This window comes from Protopterus annectens, chromosome 1.part0, assembly GCF_019279795.1.
Source record: "Protopterus annectens isolate FY-2018-M chromosome 1.part0, PAN1.0, whole genome shotgun sequence".
Taxonomy (NCBI): domain Eukaryota; kingdom Metazoa; phylum Chordata; order Ceratodontiformes; family Protopteridae; genus Protopterus; species Protopterus annectens.
In genome coordinates, this window is record NC_056725.1 from 85,094,005 (window position 1) to 85,117,606 (window position 23,602).

Sequence of the window (23,602 nt, forward strand, 5' to 3'; positions counted from 1 at the left end):
ATACAATTAGCAGGGTACATTTCCTTCGTACAGTTAGCAGGGTACATTTCCTTTGTACAATTAGCAGGGTACATTTCCTTCATACAATTAGCAGGGTACATTTCCTTCATACAATTAGCAGGGTACATTTCCTTCATACAGTTAGTGGGGTACATTTCCTTCATACAATTAGCAGGGTACATTTCCTTCGTACAGTTAGCAGGGTACATTTCCTTCATACAATTAGCAGGGTACATTTCCTTCATACAATTATCAGGGTACATTTCATTCGTACAATTATCAGGGTACATTTCTTTCATACAATTAGCAGGGTACATTTCCTTCATACAATTAGCAGGGTACATTTCCTTCATACAATTACCAGGGTACATTTCCTTCATACAATTAGCAGGGTACATTTCCTTCATACAGTTAGTGGGGTACATTTCCTTCATACTGTTAGCAGGGTACATTTCCTTTACACAATTAGCAGGGTACGTTTCCTTCATACAATTAGCAGGGTACATTTCCTTCGTACAATTAGCAGGGTACATTTCCTTCGCAAAATTAGTGGGATACATTTCCTTTATACAATTAGCAGGGTACATTTCCTTTATACAATTAGTGGGATACATTTCCTTTATACAATTATCAGGGTACATTTCATTCATACAATTATCAGGGTACATTTCCTTCGTACAATTATTAGGGTACATTTCCTTCATACAATTAGCAGGGTACATTTCCTTCATACAATTAGCAGGGTACATTTCCTTCATACAGTTAGCATTGTACATTCCTTCATACAATTAGCAGGGTATATTTCCTTTGTACAGTTAGCAGGGTACCCTTCCTTTGTACAATTAGCAGGGTACATTTCATTCGTACAATTAGCAGGGTACATTTCATTCGTACAATTAGCAGGGTACATTTCCTTTGTACAATTAGCAGGGTACATTTCCTTCATACAGTTAGCAGGGTATATTTCCTTTGTACAGTTAGCATTGTACATTCCTTCATACAATTAGCAGGGTATATTTCCTTTGTACAGTTAGCAGGGTATATTTCCTTTGTACAGTTAGCAGGGTACATTTCCTTCATATAATTACCAGGGTACATTTCCTTCATACAATTAGCAGGGTACATTTCTTTCGTACAATTAGCAGGGTACATTTCCTTCGTACAATTAGCAGGGTACATTTCCTTCATACAGTTAGCATTGTCCATTCCTTCATACAATTAGCAGGGTACATTTCCTTCATACAATTAGCAGGGTACATTTCCTTCATACAATTAGCAGGGTACATTTCCTTCATACAATTAGCAGGGTACATTTCCTTCAAACAGTTAGTGGGGTACATTTCCTTCATACAATTAGCAGGGTACATTTCCTTCATACAGTTAGCATTGTACATTCCTTCATACAATTAGCAGGGTACATTTCCTTCATACAATTACCAGGGTACATTTCCTTCATACAATTAGCAGGGTACATTTCCTTCATACAATTAGCAGGGTACATTTCCTTCATACAATTAGCAGGGTACATTTCCTTCATACAGTTAGTGGGGTACATTTCCTTCATACTGTTAGCAGGGTACATTTCCTTTATACAATTAGCAGGGTACGTTTCCTTCATACAATTAGCAGGGTACATTTCCTTCGTACAATTAGCAGGGTACATTTCCTTCGCAAAATTAGTGGGATACATTTCCTTTATACAATTAGCAGGGTACATTTCCTTTATACAATTAGTGGGATACATTTCCTTTATACAATTATCAGGGTACATTTCATTCATACAATTATCAGGGTACATTTCCTTCGTACAATTATTAGGGTACATTTCCTTCATACAATTAGCAGGGTACATTTCCTTCATACAATTAGCAGGGTACATTTCCTTCATACAGTTAGCATTGTACATTCCTTCATACAATTAGCAGGGTATATTTCCTATGTACAGTTAGCAGGGTACATTTCATTCGTACAATTAGCAGGGTACATTTCATTCGTACAATTAGCAGGGTACATTTCCTTTGTACAATTAGCAGGGTACATTTCCTTCATACAGTTAGCAGGGTATATTTCCTTTGTACAGTTAGCATTGTACATTCCTTCATACAATTAGCAGGGTATATTTCCTGTGTACAGTTAGCAGGGTATATTTCCTTTGTACAGTTAGCAGGGTACATTTCCTTCATATAATTACCAGGGTACATTTCCTTCATACAATTAGCAGGGTACATTTCTTTCGTACAATTAGCAGGGTACATTTCATTCGTACAATTAGCAGGGTACATTTCATTCGTACAATTAGCAGGGTACATTTCCTTTGTACAATTAGCAGGGTACATTTCCTTCATACAGTTAGCAGGGTATATTTCCTTTGTACAGTTAGCATTGTACATTCCTTCATACAATTAGCAGGGTATATTTCCTTTGTACAGTTAGCAGGGTACATTTCCTTTATACAATTAGCAGGGTATATTTCCTTTGTACAGTTAGCAGGGTACATTTCCTTTATACAATTAGCAGGGTACATTTCCTTCGTACAATTAGCAGGGTACATTTCATTTGTACAATTAGCAGGGTACATTTCCTTCGTACAATTAGCAGGGTACATTTCATTCGTACAATTATCAGGGTACATTTCCTTCATACAGTTAGCATTGTACATTCCTTCATACAATTAGCAGGGTATATTTCCTTTGTACAGTTAGCAGGGTACATTTCCTTTATACAATTAGCAGGGTATATTTCCTTTGTACAGTTAGCAGGGTAGATTTCCTTTATACAATAAGCAGGGTATATTTTCTTTGTACAGTTAGCAGGGTACATTTCCTTTATACAATTAGCAGGGTACATTTCCTTCGTACAATTAGCAGGGTACATTTCATTTGTACAATTAGCAGGGTACATTTCCTTCATACAATTAGCAGGGTACATTTAATTCGTACAATTAGCAGGGTACATTTCGTTCGTACAATTAGCAGGGTACATTTCCTTCATACAGTTAGCATTGTACATTCCTTCATACAATTAGCACGGTACATTTCCTTCATACAATTAGCAGGGTACATTTCATTCGTACAATTAGCTGGGTACATTTCCTTCATACAATTAGCAGGATACATTTCCATTGTACAATTAGCAGGATACATTTCCTTCATACAATTAGCTGGGTACATTTCCTTTGTACAATTAGCAGGATACATTTCCTTCATACAATTAGCTGGGTACATTTCCTTTCTACAATTAGCAGGGTACATTTCGTTCATACAATTAGCAGGGTACATTTCCTTCATACAATTAGCAGGGTACATTTCCTTCGTACAATTATCAGGGTACATTTCCTTCATACAGTTAGCATTGTACATTCCTTCATACAATTAGCAGGGTACATTTCCTTCATACAATTATCAGGGTACATTTCGTTCATACAATTAGCAGGGTACATTTCCTTCATACAATTAGCAGGGTACATTTCCTTCATACAATTAGCAGGGTACATTTCCTTCATACAATTAGCAGGGTACATTTCCTTCATACAATTAGCAGGATACATTTCCTTCATACAATTAGCAGGGTAGATTTCCTTCATACAGTTAGCATTGTACATTCCTTCATACAATTAGCAGGGTATATTTCCTTTGTACAGTTAGCAGGGTACATTTCCTTTATACAATTAGCAGGGTATATTTCCTTTGTACAATTAGCAGGGTACATTTCCTTTATATAATTAGCAGGGTATATTTCCTTTGTACAGTTAGCAGGGTACATTTCCTTTATACAATAAGCAGGGTATATTTCCTTCATACAGTTAGCAGGGTACATTTCCTTCGTACATTTAGCAGGGTACATTTCATTCGTACAATTAGCAGGGTACATTTCCTTCGTACAATTAGCAGGGTACATTTCATTCGTACAATTAGCAGGGTACAATTCCTTCATACAGTTAGCATTGTACATTCCTTCATACAATTACCAGGGTACATTTCCTTCATACAATTAGCAGGGTACATTTCCTTCATACAATTAGCAGGGTACATTCCTTCATACAATTAGCTGGGTACATTTCCTTTGTACAATTAGCAGGGTACATTTCCTTCATACAATTAGCAGGGTACATTTCCTTCATACAATTAGCAGGGTATATTTCGTTCATACAATTAGCAGGGTACATTTCCTTTATACAATTAGCAGGGTACATTTCCTTCATACAATTAGCAGGGTACATTTCCTTCATACAATTAGCAGGGTACATTTCCTTTATACAATTAGCAGGGTACATTTCCTTCGTACAATTATCAGGGTACATTTCCTTCATACAGTTAGCAGGGTACATTTCCTTTATACAATTAGCAGGGTATATTTCCTTCATACAATTAGCAGGGTACATTTCCTTCATACAATTATCAGGGTACATTTCCTTCGTACAATTAGCAGGGTACATTTTCTTCATACAATTATCAGGGTACATTTCCTTCGTACAATTAGCAGGGTACATTTTCTTCGTACAATTAGCAGGGTATATTTCCTATGTACAATTAGCAGGGTACATTTCCTTTATATAATTAGCAGGGTATATTTCCTTTGTACAGTTAGCAGGGTACGTTTCCTTTATACAATAAGCAGGGTATATTTCCTTCATACAGTTAGCAGGGTACATTTCATTCGTACAATTAGCAGGGTACATTTCCTTCATACAATTAGCAGGGTACATTTCATTCGTACCGTTAGCAGGGTACATTTCCTTCGTACAATTATCAGGGTACATTTCCTTCATACAATTAGCAGGGTACATTCCTTCATACAGTTAGCAGGGTACATTTCCTTCGTACAATTATCAGGGTACATTTCCTTCGTACAATTAGCAGGGTACATTTCCTTCATACAGTTAGCATTGTACATTCCTTCATACAATTAGCAGGGTACATTTCCTTCATACAATTAGCAGGGTACATTTCCTTTGTACAATTAGCAGGGTACATTTCCTTCATACAATTAGCAGGGTACATTTCCTTTGTACAATTAGCAGGGTACATTTCCTTCATACAATTAGCAGGGTACATTTCCTTCATACAATTATCAGGGTACATTTCCTTCATACAATTATCAGGGTACATTTCATTCGTACAATTATCAGGGTACATTTCCTTCGTACAATTAGCAGGATACATTTCCTTCATACAATTAGCAGGGTACATTTCCTTCATACAATTATCAGGGTACATTTCATTCGTACAATTAGCAGGGTACATTTCCTTCATACAATTAGCAGGGTACATTTCCTTCATACAATTAGCAGGGTACATTCCTTCATACAATTAGCTGGGTACATTTCCTTTGTACAATTAGCAGGATACATTTCCTTCATACAATTAGCAGGGTACATTTCCATTGTACAATTAGCAGGGTACATTCCTTCATACAATTAGCTGGGTACATTTCCATTGTACAATTAGCAGGATACATTTCCTTCATACAATTAGGTGGGTACATTTCCTTTGTACAATTATCAGGGTACATTTCCTTCGTACAATTAGCAGGGTACATTTCCTTCATACAGTTAGCATTGTACATTCCTTCATACAATTAGCAGGGTACATTTCCTTCATACAATTATCAGGGTACATTTCGTTCATACAATTAGCAGGGTACATTTCCTTCATACAATTAGCAGGGTACATTTCCTTCATACAATTAGCAGGGTACATTTCCTTCATACAATTAGCAGGGTACATTTCCTTCATACAATTAGCAGGGTACATTTCCTTCATACAATTAGCAGGGTACATTTCCTTTGTACAATTATCAGGGTACATTTCCTTCATACAATTAGCAGGGTATATTTCCTTTGTACAGTTAGCAGGGTACATTTCCTTTATACAATTAGCAGGGTATATTTCCTTTGTACAGTTAGCAGGGTACATTTCCTTTATATAATTAGCAGGGTATATTTCCTTTGTACAGTTAGCAGGGTACATTTCCTTTATACAATAAGCAGGGTATATTTCCTTCATACAATTAGCAGGGTACATTTCCTTCGTACAATTAGCAGGGTACATTTCATTCGTACAATTAGCAGGGTGCATTTCCTTCATACAGTTAGCATTGTACATTCCTTCATACAATTAGCAGGGTACATTTCCTTCATACAGTTAGCATTGTACATTCCTTCATACAATTAGCAGGGTACATTCCTTCATACAATTAGCTGGGTACATTTCGTTCATACAATTAGCAGGGTACATTTCCTTCATACAATTAGCAGGGTACATTTCCTTCATACAGTTAGTGGGGTACATTTCCTTCGTACAATTAGCAGGGTACATTTCCTTCGTACAGTTAGCAGGGTACATTTCCTTTGTACAATTAGCAGGGTACATTTCCTTCATACAATTAGCAGGGTACATTTCCTTCATACAATTAGCTGGGTACATTTCGTTCATACAATTAGCAGGGTACATTTCCTTCATACAATTAGCAGGGTACATTTCCTTTATACAATTAGCAGGGTACATTTCCTTCGTACAATTATCAGGGTACATTTCCTTCATACAGTTAGCAGGGTATATTTCCTTTATACAATTAGCAGGGTACATTTCCTTCGTACAACTAGCAGGGTACATTTCCTTCATACAATTAGCAGGGTACATTTCATTCGTACAATTAGCAGGGTACATTTCCTTCATACAATTAGCAGGGTACATTTTCTTCGTACAACTAGCAGGGTACATTTCCTTCGTACAATTAGCAGGGTACATTTCATTCGTACAATTAGCAGGGTACATTTCCTTCATACAATTAGCAGGGTACATTTCCTTCATACAATTATCAGGGTACATTTCCTTTGTACAATTAGCAGGGTACATTTCCTTCATACAGTTAGCATTGTACATTCCTTCATACAATTAGCAGGGTACATTTCCTTCATACAATTAGCAGAGTACATTTCCTTTGTACAATTAGCAGGGTACATTTCCTTAATACAATTAGCAGGGTACATTTCCTTCATACAATTATCAGGGTACATTTCGTTCATACAATTAGCAGGGTACATTTCCTTCATACAATTAGCAGGGTACATTTCCTTCATAGAATTATCAGGGTACATTTCCTTCATACAGTTAGCAGGGTACATTTCCTTCATACAATTATCAGGGTACATTTCATTTGTACAATTAGCAGGGTACATTTCCTTCGTGCAATTAGCAGGGTACATTTCCTTCGTGCAATTAGCAGGGTACATTTCTTTCGTACAATTAGCAGGGTACATTTCCTTCATACAATTAGCAGGGTACATTTCCTTCATACAATTAGCAGGATACATTTCATTCATACAATTAGCAAGATACATTTCCTTCATACAGTTAGCTGGGTACATTATCTTGATACAATTAGCAGGGTACATTTCCTTCATATAATTACCAGGGTACATTTCCTTTGTACAATTAGCTGGGTAAATTTCCTTCATACAATTAGCAGGGTACATTTCCTTCATACAATTAGCAGGATACATTTCCCTCGTACAATTAGCAAGATACATTTCCCTCGTACAATTAGCAGGGTACATTTCCTTCATACAGTTAGCTGGGTACATTTCCTTCATACAATTAGCAGGGTACATTTCATTCGTACAATTAGCAGGGTACATTTCCTTCATACAATTAGCAAGGTCATTTCCTTTATACAATTAGCAGGGTACATTTCCTTCATACAGTTAGTGGGGTACATTTCCTTCATACTGTTAGCAGGGTACATTTCCTTTATACAATTAGCAGGGTACATTTCCTTCATACAATTAGCAGGGTACATTTCATTCATACAATTAGCAGGGTACATTTCCTTCGTACAATTAGCAGGGTACATTTCCTTCATACTAGCTCATGTCTGCTGCTCCAGGTCAGTAATACCCAGATCTACTTTGCTGGTTACTTTGACCATCATTCCATAAGGGCAGAAATAAAACAACTCTCTTGGAGCAAACCTCAGTTTAAATAGTACATGAGCCCTCTAATTTTGAAATAAGAACATGAGAAAACATTGTTACATAACAAAGTGTTAATAAATTGGGAAGAGTTGGATACTGACTTTCCTTTAAGCACTGTAAAAGACATTTACGTTTAAAGGAAGACCAGCAGTATGTGAGATAAGGCAGAAATGAAATAAAAACAACTTCTAAGAATACTGCACATCTACAACAGTGTATAGTACCAATAAAGATCAGATATGAATTGAGTTTTTATAGAAACTCTTCAATTTTATGCCAAACTGATGGTGCCAAAAAAGACATTAAAACTTTGTAATACTGATAAAAACAATATGTGTGTGTGTGTGTTTGTGTGTGTGTGTGTGTGTGTGTGTGTGTGTGTGTGTGTGTGTGTGTGTGTGTGTGTGTGTGTGTTTGTTAGGACAAATATTTTAAAAGACTCTAAACTGTTAACATCCAAACCTAAAGAAAAAAGGCAGGAACAATTTCCTGTTTAAGAAATGCCAGAGAACTTTGTTTTTATTCAAAAGATATTAAAAAGAAGTCACAAAGAATTATTGCAAAAGGCTTTCTATAAACAAGCAAGAAACAAATGTATTTTTTGACAAAGTGCAAAGTCTACAGATGTAATGTTCTAAGTTAGATATGTAAGAACAAACTTATATTGACGGGGAAGAATTATCCCCTCCCTTAAAACTGGTAAAGCTCCTGGATCCATTGGCATTCCTATAGACCTCTTTAAGTTCTACAAGAAGGGGTTAGGTGAGTACTTATTACAACAAGCCCCAGTGGCATTTGTATGTACTTCTTTAAGTGCTGCAAGACAGAGATAGGTATGTATTTACTAAAACTATATGAATCTAAGAAAGCAAATGTTCTAATGCTGTACTCAGTGGCACCTAATTCCAGAGTCGGGGCCGGCCTTTGGTGAATTGGTGTCCTAGGCAAAAGGACTCCACAGCACCCCCCACCAGCTGGTGCCCCCATCCTGCTCTGTCTACATCATCCAGATTACTAGCAAAACTCTCCTGCTAGAATGGGGCCCTAGGCGGCTGCCTAGTTGTCCTATACCTAAGGCTGGCTATGTCCATAGGTCCATAGTTTCTTTCCCTGTGGAGCTTGGATCTCACTTACTATAAACTCTTGTCTTCAACTGAAACTAAGGTATTCACCCTAGCTTAGGCACCTGTGTTGGGATTGTCCTTATAAAGCTAATACATACTAACCAGCAAGGGTTCATGCAGAGCACACAGGGAGTTAGTCAGCTGCCATGTCTCGGCCTTAATATACAATAATATGCTTTGCAGTGATCAGCCCACTTAGCTGCCATTTTACTTGTTTTCCAAAAGGCCTTTGATTCACTCATCTAGGCTTTCTTACTGGACTCTCTTAACACTTTGGGATCAAATGAACTCTTTATAAAGACATACAGTGTTCTCTCTACTGCCCTTTAGCCTTGGTCACTATTGGTAAATGTACTTCTTCCTCTTCCTTTGTGTTAGAGAAGGGCCCACTGTTCACACCCTTGTTCAGTGGGATATGCGTTTTGAAGAATTCAGCTTTTTACTTTGAGAAAACATTTTAGGGATGGAGCATCATTCTGGATGGCATAGGGATTCTGATCTTCTGTAGCTTTGCTGATAATCACACTATATGGTTAATCAAATGTCAAAATATTTCAACAAAACTTTACAGGAGATTTCAGGACTTTGAATCACACCATTATCCTACCATGAAACAAAGAATGCTATCGGCTCAAAAACTGGGGTACAGAATCTGGGTGTGCAGTAGAATAATCAACACTCATACCTGGGCATCCTGACTGGACTCCATTATGTCTACCTCATCAAACTAAACATGGAAACTGTCATAGTAGAATGCATTGGACACATATTTTGTGGAAGTGAATCTTTCTTCCCTTTCTAGCTAAATTAAATGCTGTCAAAAATTCTTCTACTCGAGATTTTATATCCTAGTAAATACCTCAAAGACCTGGGCCGGAATTAAGAATGTGGATAAACACCAAATATGTGCCTTGATTTCCTATGGCACTACCACCTGCTGAAATGGTATACATGAGACTGTCTTTCTTAGAAACATGGATGTTTTGGTATTCCCAGATCTGATCCAATACCCCAGTACCCCCAAGACTACATTGGTAAATCAAGGCATCTTAGCTTGTTCAACTCATGATTCTGTATGGGTAATACCAAAGTACTTGTAAAAAGCATGTGTTTGTTAATCTTTGAGATGGAGGAATGGATTTGGGTCCTGGGAGACATAACAGGCATGTATTTAGATGAATAAGAAAACACTCCACAATAAAGGACACTCACTTTTTGATTGGATTCAATGTAGTCTTAGCTATATAATTCACTATGCAGTCTTTCAGTGAAAGGAGTAACTCAGAAGTGATTTCCTTTCATATTCATATATTTATGTATGCTAACTTCTCTTACTTGTCATATAGTGTGTGTAGAGAAATTATGGGTGACAAGTCTCTACCCTGTAGCTGTAAATAAAAAGTGTTAGCAGCAAAACTAACCTTCCAGTGAGACCTTTTTATAGATTTCCTTCCATTATTTGGTGGACAAAAGCAATGAATAATTGATTATAATCTGAAACCTGTAATCTCACTTTTATAAATACTTATTTCCGTTTTATTAAACGTTAGACAAAACATGAACAGGGCATTGGGCATCCTATTTTAGATGATGAATGGAAGGCTATCATTTCACAGAGGACTTCCTTTAAGTATTCTCTCCTGTCCTTGCTTTTACATGTTTTAAAAGACTGTTTCTGACAGCATAATCCCTTATAAATGTGCAGGGGACAGACGAAAGATAAATTTTGCTGATTCCACTCTGATCTAGCAGATTGCTTTCCATGTTCTGAGGAGTTGTAATGTCGAGAATGTACTGTGGGAAACATACCTCTCAACCTCTTAGCATAAGAAATCTGGACAAACCCTAAAATAACAGGGGAAGACAATGGTACAAAATAGGGACAGATTTTAAATATTGCTCTTATAAACTTAGAAGGTTGCGAGAATAACAGGATTTGTGTTAGCATGCATTTTCTGAAGGAAACACTTCTCAAATGTATGATATTATTTAGTGACTTCAGTCCTCAGCGATTGCCAGAAAACCATAAATTTATGAGGAACAGACCAAAAGGACAACCAAAAGCCTGGACATTCTGTGAAAATCTGGACAGTTGAGAGGTATGGTGGGAGAGCATACTTAATGTTGCCTGCACAACTATGAGGAGGACGAGTCTTCTCTTCATCCCTTGAGATATAGTACATGGTTACTTACATTTTGTTATGGGTAATATCACATGAACTCTGAAGTGATGGCATGACTCCCTGCTAACTTCTGCCATCATCTTTAAGTTCTGGAACATGGTCAATTGCAAGATATCTAAGGATTCTTATTGTTATGTGAACATAATTAAACAAATGAAGTTTGGTCACACTTCTAAGAATATTTATAATGAACCTGAGTACTTTTGACATAGTTGGGATACTGATATATGACATGTATTGCGTTGTACTTTCTCAGACTTACTTCTGTATCTTTGGATACAGTGATTTTGTTTATCATGTTATCATTAACATATGTTGCTCAAAAAGAACTCCTACAAAAATGCTTCAATGCAGCCTAAAAAATAAAGAACTTAACTGGTCCTTGGAAAATTTGAGTTTGAAGAACCTTACCAGCAATGGCTTGGTGAGCCAACTCCAGTTTGATCACTTTCTCTAAATATTGAAGCAATGAATCATGTATGTTTTGCTGTCCCTTCTCTAAGCCAGTAATCAAAGAGCCTCAATCCTCACCACTGACTCCAATGGGGAATGTTCACTTAGAACAAAAGTAGATACACACAATATTTTCAGATGCAGCTCTCTGCACCAGGCAGAATTTCCTTTAAGAACACACAGGGAGCACACTCCAGTCCTGAGGCTGGACTTCCTCTCCAGGCTCCAAATAAGACTTCACCTTTCCCTCTGCAGAAATCAGTGCTCTGTGTCCCTGTTCCAAGTAGCTGACATGCACAGTCTTTGAGATTTGATTTTCACACGCACACATACCTGGGAAAGGCTGGCACAGATTTACCCACTATGCTACCTCCACCCAGACTATAAGGCAGATTCACTGCTACCAGCCAGCTACTTTGAGGCTCTTACCAGGGTAATCCAATACACATACACCCGCACATATGGATGTGCACGGACCAAACCATCCAGGCAGTAGGAAACCACAAAAAGAGGTCCAGCACAATGGGTGAAAATTTTGAACTTATTTATTTAAGTAGCATAAGAGACCACAAGCAAACCGGTTTCGGCATCAACCTTCCTCAGTGCATTAAAACAAATACAAATGCCCAGTCCTTAAATACATGACATCATTAGCATTCACAAAAATCGCCTCTGCCTACACTTCAACAGTCCACTATATTTAGCAATAAGGTTAAGGGATGTTTTCCTTGTGGACACTCTTCCGCTTGTCCCTATATATTTAAAACGCAAACATTTACCAGTTCCAATATCCCCAAGGTTTATGACATTTTATGTTTTGGAAATTGTAGCAGTGAATGGATTGTGTATTTGGCTACCTGTTCCTGTTTGGCGCTTTATGTTGGACAGACGTCTAGAACACTGAGGCTTCCAATTTCTGAGCACCTCAGTGAGATCAGGAACAGGAGAGCCACTAATGCTTTATATAAGTACACCTTGACACATACGACAGCTAGATTTACATTTTCTGTGATTGATAGGGTCCAGGGATCTATGTTTTCTAAAGTTGGTTGGCATACTATATTAAATAGTAAGGAATCAGGTTGGATTATCAGGCTAGGGGGTTTGTTTAAAAATGGTCTGAATTAATTGTCATAATGATATATTCAACCAATAATTTTTGTGAATGCTAATGATGTCATGTATTTAAGGATTGGGGATTTGTATTTGTTTTAATGCACTGAGGAAGGCTGATGCTGAAACCGGTTTGCTTGTGGTCTTTTATGCTACTTAAATAAATAAGTTCAAAGTTTTCACCCATTGTGCTGGGCTCTTACCAGGGTACACAATTACTCTTAGTAAAATTAATACATATACAAATGGTAGTGTCAGCCAACTGGCAAGACTTTAAGGAACATGACTCCACAGTGCCACCAAATAAATGCAATTACTCTCAAAGGTTAAAATGTTTTCTAAAAGACCAGTCACAATGAAAGATATAAAAATATTTAATAATAAATAATAAAACAGAAAACGTGAAAAACAGAATATCTATTTACAATAAACACCAGAGTTTCAATTCACAATTAATATAAAAAATAACACAGATCTGAAGACTTGAACAGATACAGAAAAAAAACTTTTAGCTAATCCCACTATCTGACTGTAGAATTACTGTTCCCTAATTAAGTTACTTACTTCTTTGAATCAGTCTTCAGAGCCATGGATGAGGGTAAGGTGGTCCACACAGCCTATCTGGACCTTGCCAAGGCCTTTGACACCACCCCCCCCACTCTGGAATCATAGATAAACTTACTAAGCTGGGCATTAATCCCTACGTCACTTGATGGGTTGCCAACTGGTTTACTGACAGAACCCACACTGTAAAAGTAGCCTACTTCAAATCCAGCTCCAAGTGACAAGTGGAGTACCTCAGGGTTCAATCCTGGGACCGGTCTTGTTTGGCATCTACTTCTCTGAAGTACAGGCCAACACTAAGGGACTTTGGCTAACAAAGTTTGCAAATGACTGCAAACTGGGAGCCATTATTGAATCCCTAAATGATGTGGATACTCTACAAAAGGGCCTTACAGAAACAGATGCTTGGTGCCAGAGCCATGGGCTCAAGCTCAATGCCAAGAAATGTATAGTTACCCCTCTGGAAAAAAACATGTACCCGTGAATTACCACATAAGTGGCAGTACACTAATCACCGAAAGTGTGATAAGAAACTTAGGGACACAGGTGGACAGTGATCTCACCTTCGATAACCACATGACCACAACAGTCAGGAAATCCTTCTATATGGCACACCTCATCACTAAGGGCTTTTCATCCAGAAAAAAGGAGGTCATTGTCCCACTGTACCCATCCCTCATTAGACCCATTATAGAATAGAATGCCCCATTTGGTATGTACCTCTCAAGACATCTGTAACAACTGGAAAGGCTGCAGAAATACCTCACTAAAAGAATCACAGGCCTAAAGGCGATGCCCTATGCTGACCAACCTTAAAAAAACTCTACCTATACTCTGTCGCATATCATCTACTCAGAGGTGATCTCTGCTTAACATACAAGGCCATGTCAAACCCAGAGCTGTTGAACATGCTACACTTAAAGAAATCCCGATCCCTCAGAGACACATGCTCCAGGGATCTAAACCTTGTCATCACAATAAACAAAACATGCTGGAGGGATAGGTTCCTGACCCAGAGACTCCCCAGACTCTGGAATAGACTGCCCATACATGTAAAGCAGAGTGCCTCTTTGGCCCTCTTCAAAAGGAACCTTGACGATTGGATGGGAGAAAGGAAATTCACCCCGGGGATCACGTCAGTCCCTCTGCTAGACAGGGGTCCATGGATGTAAATAGCTGGGGAAGAATTAACCAGGGAATTTTTATGGCTAGGCTTATATAGGCCCTAGGGCTGATAGCCTAGTACCAACCTATGAGCCTATGAGCAAGGCAAGATGAAGTCAGTGAGTGGTCTTGTTAGTTCCAAAATAGGGTGCTGAGAGTCATCTCTCACTAGTATCTAAATACAGTTTCAGTGCTGGCTACAAAATATCACATCTGGTCACCTGACTCTCCGGCTCCCACACTACCTCTTCACTAAAAACTTGGGCTAGTATCTGGCACAGATGTGTCACAATTCACACATAGAGGTTTGCTAAGGAATATTCTAGCATCTGGAGACTGAAAAACACTTCCAGTACTTCCACTCTTCCTATAGAGACTAACAAGCCATTCTCTGGCACCAAAGGATAGCAATTAGTTCGCCACTAAGGACAGTGAGAGCAGGATCCCTGCCAGATATTGCATTTCTGATTGCATTCAGACCTGTAAGATGAAATCTTTATGGCCTGAACCAGTCATTTAATTTCAAGCTATTTTTATTAAGGTTACCTTGGCTGAGCTTAACCCCTTCCCTTCCAGCATGCTCTGTTAACATATATACTTTTCATTAGTTACAATACAGTCTGTCATACATATATATTTATTTCTGTTAAGCAGGAATGACTGTTGATACATTTTTAACACAAGCAACTTTATAAATACATTTTTAACACAAGCATGTGTACAAATCAGCTTGATAATCAAATGACATAAAATTCTTTACAAAACTGCAGCTATGCTGGCATATGTAACACATGCACTGCTCTACTCTCTCTGGCATAGATGGCACTACCTCGCATCATCACATCTCTATCCCCTTTGAAGCCTCAGGCTGGTTTCTGAGGTGACCCTGGAGAAACGTTGCTCGAGAGGAATGAGTCTGTCTGGGAACACACTAACTCATAACCTGTCTTGAAAGCCCATCTGCACTGGCAATTTCGACCCCTTCCACAGTCTGAACCTTACTGAGGAGATCAGTCACCAGATCCCCATCAGACTCCTCCTACAACCCACAGCTAATACTTAGCACAGGGGCCTCCCTGCCATGGTAAAGCTTTATCATGTTAACATGGTGTAGTTTTGCCCTGCCTCTTGCCTCACAGTTCTGCCATGCAGTTAACATCACTGATCTTCCTTACCACTTTGAAGGGTCCTTCCCAACCTGCTTGAATCTTATTGTGTCTGACAGGAATGTGCATCATAACTTGCTGTCCCACAGCATGCTCTCAGGCTCAAGCATTCCTGTCATACCAGATCTTTTTCTGCTGTTGGGATCCTGCCAGGTTCTCCTGGGCCAAGTCCATGACCTCCCTACCTCCATAAATCTTGTCCTGAGGTTTAGGGCATATGCCACAACCGGTTACTTGTGGGATTCACACTCACCCTCTCACTCATCACAAATCAAATCCAAGGGCCTCCTGACCCTATGCCCATACATTAACTCAAACAGTGAAAACCTGTGGATTCCTGGAGTTCCTCTTTGTATGCAAACAGCAGATGGGGCAAATATTTGTCCCACTCTCTCTTAAACTGGTCTGCAAATGGCGTTAGCATAGTCGTTAGTATAGAGCTTAACCTCTCCACAAGACCATTAGTCTGGGGATGGTAGGGGGTAGTCTTTATGTGTTTCACGTGTAACTGCAATGATGTCCCCTGCGCGTAAGGAGTTGCACGGCAAAAGGAAATGTCAAGTGAAAGAAATAAGCCAGCAACTGGTGGACAATTCAATATGGTAGTTTATTAATAAGCTACCAAAAATGCATGAAAACTCACAAACATACCGGTTTCGGCCCAAATTCAATATGGCCTTCTTCAGTGTATAGATGTAGAGTCCATTATGCAGTGCTTTTAAATACACATCAGAAAAAGCTGATTGGTTAAATATAAAATACCAAGCTCATTAATATTAATCAGTGATGCAAACATACATACAAAATCAGATACACAGATATTAAGTATATGTCATTTAAATATTGCATATCAAAATATCATACCAAAATTAAATGTGTTAGTTATATGATGTATGTAATATAATATAATGTGTTAGACCAGATATATTTATAGATATTCATTCAAACCTGGACTAAATAGTGCACCAAGTTTGGTGATCCATTTCTTTTCTTTCATATCAAGTTTTCTATGCCAGCCACATTTATTGGTTCTATCACCAATAATTTTATCAATAACTGTAAAGTGAAATTTGGCCTTATTATGTACAAGTGTGTGTTTGTATAGTGCGTTGGATGATTTTTTACATCTAATGTCACTCAAATGTTCGGACACCCTTAGTTTAACTGATCGAGAGGTTTGCCCAACATAAAATGAGTGACAGGTACAGCTTGCCATATAGATGGCCCAATCAGTATTACAATTGGCAAAGAATTGAATATCAAAGACTTTACTACTGTTTCTGCTTGTGAATTCTTTGGTTTTTATCATGTGTTTACAATTCACACAGTGACCACAAGGAAAAGAACCAATAAGTTTGTCCCCAAAATAGTTGTTTGATAAGCCTGTGTTAAGGAGGATTCAAAATGATGCTTGTAATGATTAAAGTACCCTGCCAGGTTCTTTCCTTTACGAAAGGAAAATGAACATTTGTTAGGAATAATTGCCTTAATTCTAGCATCTGCATCTAGTATATTCCAATTGTCCCTTATAATTTGAGTAAAGTTCTTAGCGTTTCTTCCATATGTGGTTGTAAATCGCACTGTGTTAGTCTTGACTGGTTTCTTTTTATATTTCAAAAGATCTGATCTGTGTAAGCCTGAGGCATGCCTATGTGCCATTGTAACATATCCTGATTTGTAACCCCTATCCTGAAATCTATTACACAAATCCTGAGCATGGTGATCAAAACTAGTATTGTCAGAACAATTGCGTCTGATTCTAATAAATTGAGACTTTGGAATATTTCTGGCGATATGTTTTGGATGAAAGCTGGAGGCATGGAGTATAGTGTTGTATTGGGGGAATTTTCTGAATACTTCCATTTTTAAAGTATTATCCATATTTCTTGTGATCAAAACATCCAAAAATGTTATGGATTTTTGATCATGTGTAATGGTAAATTGTATTCCCCACTTATTATCATTCAAATAATCCATAAATTCTTGAAGAGATGAAACATCTGATCTCCATACCATCCAGCAATCATCCAAATATCTTCGCCAGATGTCAATGTCAGGTAGAAACCAATTATGAGTGTCATCATATATCATAATTTCTTCCATATAAGCCATGAATAGATCAGCATAAATGGGGGCAAAAGAGGCCCCCATTGCTGTTCCTCTGATCTGCAGAAAGCATTCATCATTATAGAAAAAGACATTTTTGGTCAACACATGCTCAGTTAAGTTCAATAATAAAGTGTTGAATCCTGGTTGATACATGTTTGATCGATAAAGCCAGAATTCAATAGCATCAAGTCCGGCCCAATGTGGAATATTGGTATATAAGGAGCATACATCTAACGTACAAAGTATCCAATCTGAATCTAACTGCATGTCGTTGACAATACCCAGGAATTCGGTGGTATCCTGTATTCTTGACCTCACTAATCTTAGTAAAGGTTTCAAATGCATAGTTAGAAAATCAGATAATGGCTCAGTTAATGAACCCATACCTGATACGATGGGCCTCCCCGGTGGATGCAAAAGATCTTTGTGTATTTTTGGTAGAAAATAGATGTATGGTTTAATGGGGTCAGAGATTGTTAAATGGTTTAATGTTTTCATCGATATGATATCATTGTCATAAGCAAAATGTAAGAAGTCATCTATTTCTTTTTTAAATACAGGAGTAGGGTCCAGTGGCATTTTTGTATAATATCGCACATCATCTAATTGTTTATGTGCTTCCATATCATACTGAATCCAATCTAACACCACCACTGCCCCTCCCTTGTCTGCATTGATAATGACTAGATCCTTATTCCTTACTAGTTCTTCCAAACAAGACCTTTCAGCATCAGTGATATTATTAGCCATTGGTGAACAGTCATTGTACTGAAAATGTAATTCATGAAGTACACTATGTAAAAATAAATTCACAGTTGGATGCATGGGTGGTGTAAACAATGAAGTATGATATTTTTAGACTTATCAGCAGATAAGGATGACCTTGCACCATTTGGTATTGGCAATAATTTAGTGGATTCTGAAAATACTAATTCTTTGAATCCAAAACAAAAATGTGAAAAACATTTTGCTGATCTTAACAAAAATATGAAAAATTTAAGATCCTGTGTTTGGCATCACAAACTACTAAAAGCTTATTTGACTAAGGGCATTTGCCCAAGGGGTCTCAGGGTCAAAATTCAACCACTGGTGGCAGACCCAGATGAGAGTCTTATGAGTGAATGGTCTTCCATTCAGCAGGAATGCTCAATGAAGTTTGTAAGCTCATTATCAGATTATTACACCAGAACTATTGATAAAGAAACTAGTCAAGTGTTAAAATCTATTGAGGAATGCAATAGCTACCAACATGAACCCTTCTTTCCAGATTTACTATCAAAACTTAGTATTGAACTATTAAACTTTGATAACATTTTGAAGGAAAGAAAGGTTAAAAAATTTTTACGTGATATTTCTGACTATGAGAAGGGTCAACCTTTTAAAAATGTAAGACATGTCAGATTTCAGAAGGGACATAATAAAAATAAAAATAAGTATACACCTAATCCAAAAAGGAAACGTCCGCGTTCTATACTTAAGGGACGAGGCAGTAATAATGAATCAACCGACTATGACAACTCATCAGGCACAGATACGGAGACACAGTCCACCATAGATTCCCCCACTCCCAAAAGGAAAAACTATATATCCCCTTTAGGGCACATGGAGGGAGGAGGGGAGGGAGGAAGCACAAGAAAAATTACAAGTCTACAAAATCTGATGGAAATACTGACCAACAAATAAATAATGTATATAATATTTCAAACACTGTACTCACAGATGGCCAAATTTCATTGTTAAATAAAGGATTATCTTTTATTCCCGGCTTTTTTGTGTCTGAGGACAATTTCACACAAGATCTATTCTCATTTTGTAGACTAATTAATCTGAAATTATTTTTTCAGGATACAAAAGATGTTGAACAGTCACAGACAGAGTCATTTAAATATCATACTTCATTGTTTACACCACCCATGCATCCAACTGTGAATTTATTTTTACATAGTGTACTTCATGAATTACATTTTCAGTACAATGACTATTCACCAATGGCTAATAATATCACTGATGCTGAAAGGTCTTGTTTGGAAGAACTAGTAAGGAATAAGGATCTAGTCATTATCAATGCAGACAAGGGAGGGGCAGTGGTGGTGTTAGATTGGATTCAGTATGATATGGAAGCACATAAACAATTAGATGATGTGCGATATTATACAAAAATGCCACTGGACCCTACTCCTGTATTTAAAAAAGAAATAGATGACATCTTACATTTTGCTTATGACAATGATATCATATCGATGAAAACATTAAACCATTTAACAATCTCTGACCCCATTAAACCATACATCTATTTTCTACCAAAAATACACAAAGATCTTTTGCATCCACCAGGGAGGCCCATCGTATCAGGTATGGGTTCATTAACTGAGCCATTATCTGATTTTCTAACTATGCATTTGAAACCTTTACTAAGATTAGTGAGGTCAAGAATACAGGATACCACCGAATTCCTGGGTATTGTCAACGACATGCAGTTAGATTCAGATTGGATACTTTGTACGTTAGATGTATGCTCCTTATATACCAATATTCCACATTGGGCCGGACTTGATGCTATTGAATTCTGGCTTTATCGATCAAACATGTATCAACCAGGATTCAACACTTTATTATTGAACTTAACTGAGCATGTGTTGACCAAAATGTCTTTTCTATAATGATGAATGCTTTCTGCAGATCAGAGGAACAGCAATGGGGCCTCTTTGCCCCATTTATGCTGATCTATTCATGGCTTATATGGAAGAAATTATGATATATGATGACACTCATAATTGGTTTCTACCTGACATTGACATCTGGCGAAGATATTTGGATGATTGCTGGATGGTATGGAGATCAGATGTTTCATCTCTTCAAGAATTTATGGATTATTTGAATGATAATAAGTGGGGAATACAATTTACCATTACACATGATCAAAAATCCATAACATTTTTGGATGTTTTGATCACAAGAAATATGGATAATACTTTAAAAACGGAAGTATTCATGAAAATTCCCCCAATACAACACTATACTCCATGCCTCCAGCTTTCATCCAAAACATATCGCCAGAAATATTCCAAAGTCTCAATTTATTAGAATCAGACGCAATTGTTCTGACAATACTAGTTTTGATCACCATGCTCAGGATTTGTGTAATAGATTTCAGGATAGGGGTTACAAATCAGGATATGTTACAATGGCACATAGGCATGCCTCAGGCTTACACAGATCAGATCTTTTGAAATATAAAAAGAAACCAGTCAAGACTAACACAGTGCGATTTACAACCACATATGGAAGAAACACTAAGAACTTTACTCAAATTATAAGGGACAATTGGAATATACTAGATGCAGATGCTAGAATTAAGGCAATTATTCCTAACAAATGTTCATTTTCCTTTTGTAAAGGAAAGAACCTGGCAGGGTACTTTAATCATTACAAGCATCATTTTGAATCCTCCTTAACACAGGCTTATCAAACAACTATTTTGGGGGACAAACTTATTGGTTCTTTTCCTTGTGGTCACTGTGTGAATTGTAAACACATGATAAAAACCAAAGAATTCACAAGCAGAAACAGTAGTAAAGTCTTTGATATTCAATTCTTTGCCAATTGTAATACTGATTGGGCCATCTATATGGCAAGCTGTACCTGTCACTCATTTTATGTTGGGCAAACCTCTCGATCAGTTAAACTAAGGGTGTCCGAACATTTGAGTGACATTAGATGTAAAAAATCATCCAACGCACTATACAAACACACACTTGTACATAATAAGGCCAAATTTCACTTTACAGTTATTGATAAAATTATTGGTGATAGAACCAATAAATGTGGCTGGCATAGAAAACTTGATATGAAAGAAAAGAAATGGATCACCAAACTTGGTGCACTATTTAGTCCAGGTTTGAATGAATATCTATAAATATATCTGGTCTAACACATTATATTATATTACATACATCATATAACTAACACATTTAATTTTGGTATGATATTTTGATATGCAATATTTAAATGACATATACTTAATATCTGTGTATCTGATTTTGTATGTATGTTTGCATCACTGATTAATATTAATGAGCTTGGTATTTTATATTTAACCAATCAGCTTTTTCTGATGTGTATTTAAAAGCACTGCATAATGGACTCTACATCTATACACTGAAGAAGGCCATATTGAATTTGGTCCGAAACCGGTATGTTTGTGAGTTTTCATGCATTTTTGGTAGCTTATTAATAAACTACCATATTGAATTGTCCACCAGTTGCTGGCTTATTTCTTTCACTTTATGTGTTTCACCCCACAGAGCTTCCACAGACAAGCCAGGAGGTCTGACATGAAATTGGAACCTCTGTCAGTTAGTATTTTTCCTCAGGAAGCATACCCTGCTAAAGATATCTAACAAAGCATTTGCCACCATTTCTACCTCAAAGGAGGACAGAGGCACTGCTTCAGGGTACCTAGTTACATAATCTACTACCACTAAGATACATTTCTTCCCTGTGGAACTGGGGATATTCAAAGGCCCCACAATATCCATAGCTACCCTACGAAATGGCTCCTTAATCACAGGCAAAGGCATCAAAGGAGCTTTGAACTTGTCTCCTGCCTTGCCTACTTTTTGGCACTGCTCACAGGTCCTGCAGTACCCTGTTACATCCCTTGATGTTAATCTGTGGCTTTGCATGTTTTTCTTCATTGTGTTACATCCCTTGAAATCACAGCCCAGTTAAAGTTCTGCATAATACGTCTCTTAGTACGCTTTATGTCCATATAACTTGCAAAAGGAATATCATGGCTATGGCTAGAAGTGCCAGATGGTAGCCTCTAGGCACTACCAACTTCTGTATTAACTTGCCCTCTAGCCCTTCCTCAGAGGTCCACTCTCTATACAGTAACCCTTTGTTCTAGTATACAGACTCCCCTTTTCCTTGAGAATCAGGTGCTTCCTTAGCTACTTCCCAATAGTCCCATAAGGTAGGGTCCGACCCTGTCTCAACCTTACCTTTGTGACCCTTCACAGCTCCCCTTCCACAGGAAGTCTGGTATCTTCTAACAGTGGTGCCTTATTGCCAGCCTGGGTACTTACCACTCACCTCTGCCCTTGCAGTCACCCTTTCCAAGGGAGCATCAGTACTTATCAGCAGCTGTGGCTCACCTTCAGGCTCACTGCTACAGGGTAGCTCCCCCTTGAAACAGCCACATCAGCAGTCCCAGCTTCAGGTGTGGGGTCTGTCTAGGTCTCACTCAGGCTATCAGACCCACATGCCTGTCTCCAAGCCTGACTGTGTGTAACTGCTTGCCAACAAGTTACTGCATTATTCAAAATCATTCCCTATTAAGACATATGCAGGGATATCCTCAAACACAACTACTTGCTTGCTTCCTTTTCCACCCTCCCAGTCAAGGTGAACCCTGGCCAAAGGTATTTGGAATGGGGTTGCCTCCTAAAGCTCTGATTGGAGTGGACTGCCCAAGCAAGTACTGCTCCTCTTTACAGGCTTCAAATGGTTATGTCAGAGGTTGTGTCTCTCTTAGCAGTGGCCTGTTTTCCATGCACTAAGATAGGATACAAACTCCAGTGATAGTTTGGTACCCCTGTTGCTTCCAAATAACTTAGCATTGGCCATGCTATTATTACCACTTGCTGGCTCCCCCACCTTTTTTCCCCACATTGCCTCAGTGGACATTTATATGCTACATGACCCTTCTGGTTACATTTAAAACACCTAAACCTTGATCCTGACAGTGTA

The 23,602-nt window shown here is 37.8% G+C and overlaps 1 protein-coding gene across 2 annotated transcripts in view; it reads left to right on the plus strand.

The window, feature by feature from the left end:
* The window catches only part of EML2 (EMAP like 2), a 1,798,491-nt gene that overhangs the window by 296,856 nt on the left and 1,478,033 nt on the right, over positions 1–23,602 (plus strand). The window lies entirely within an intron of this gene.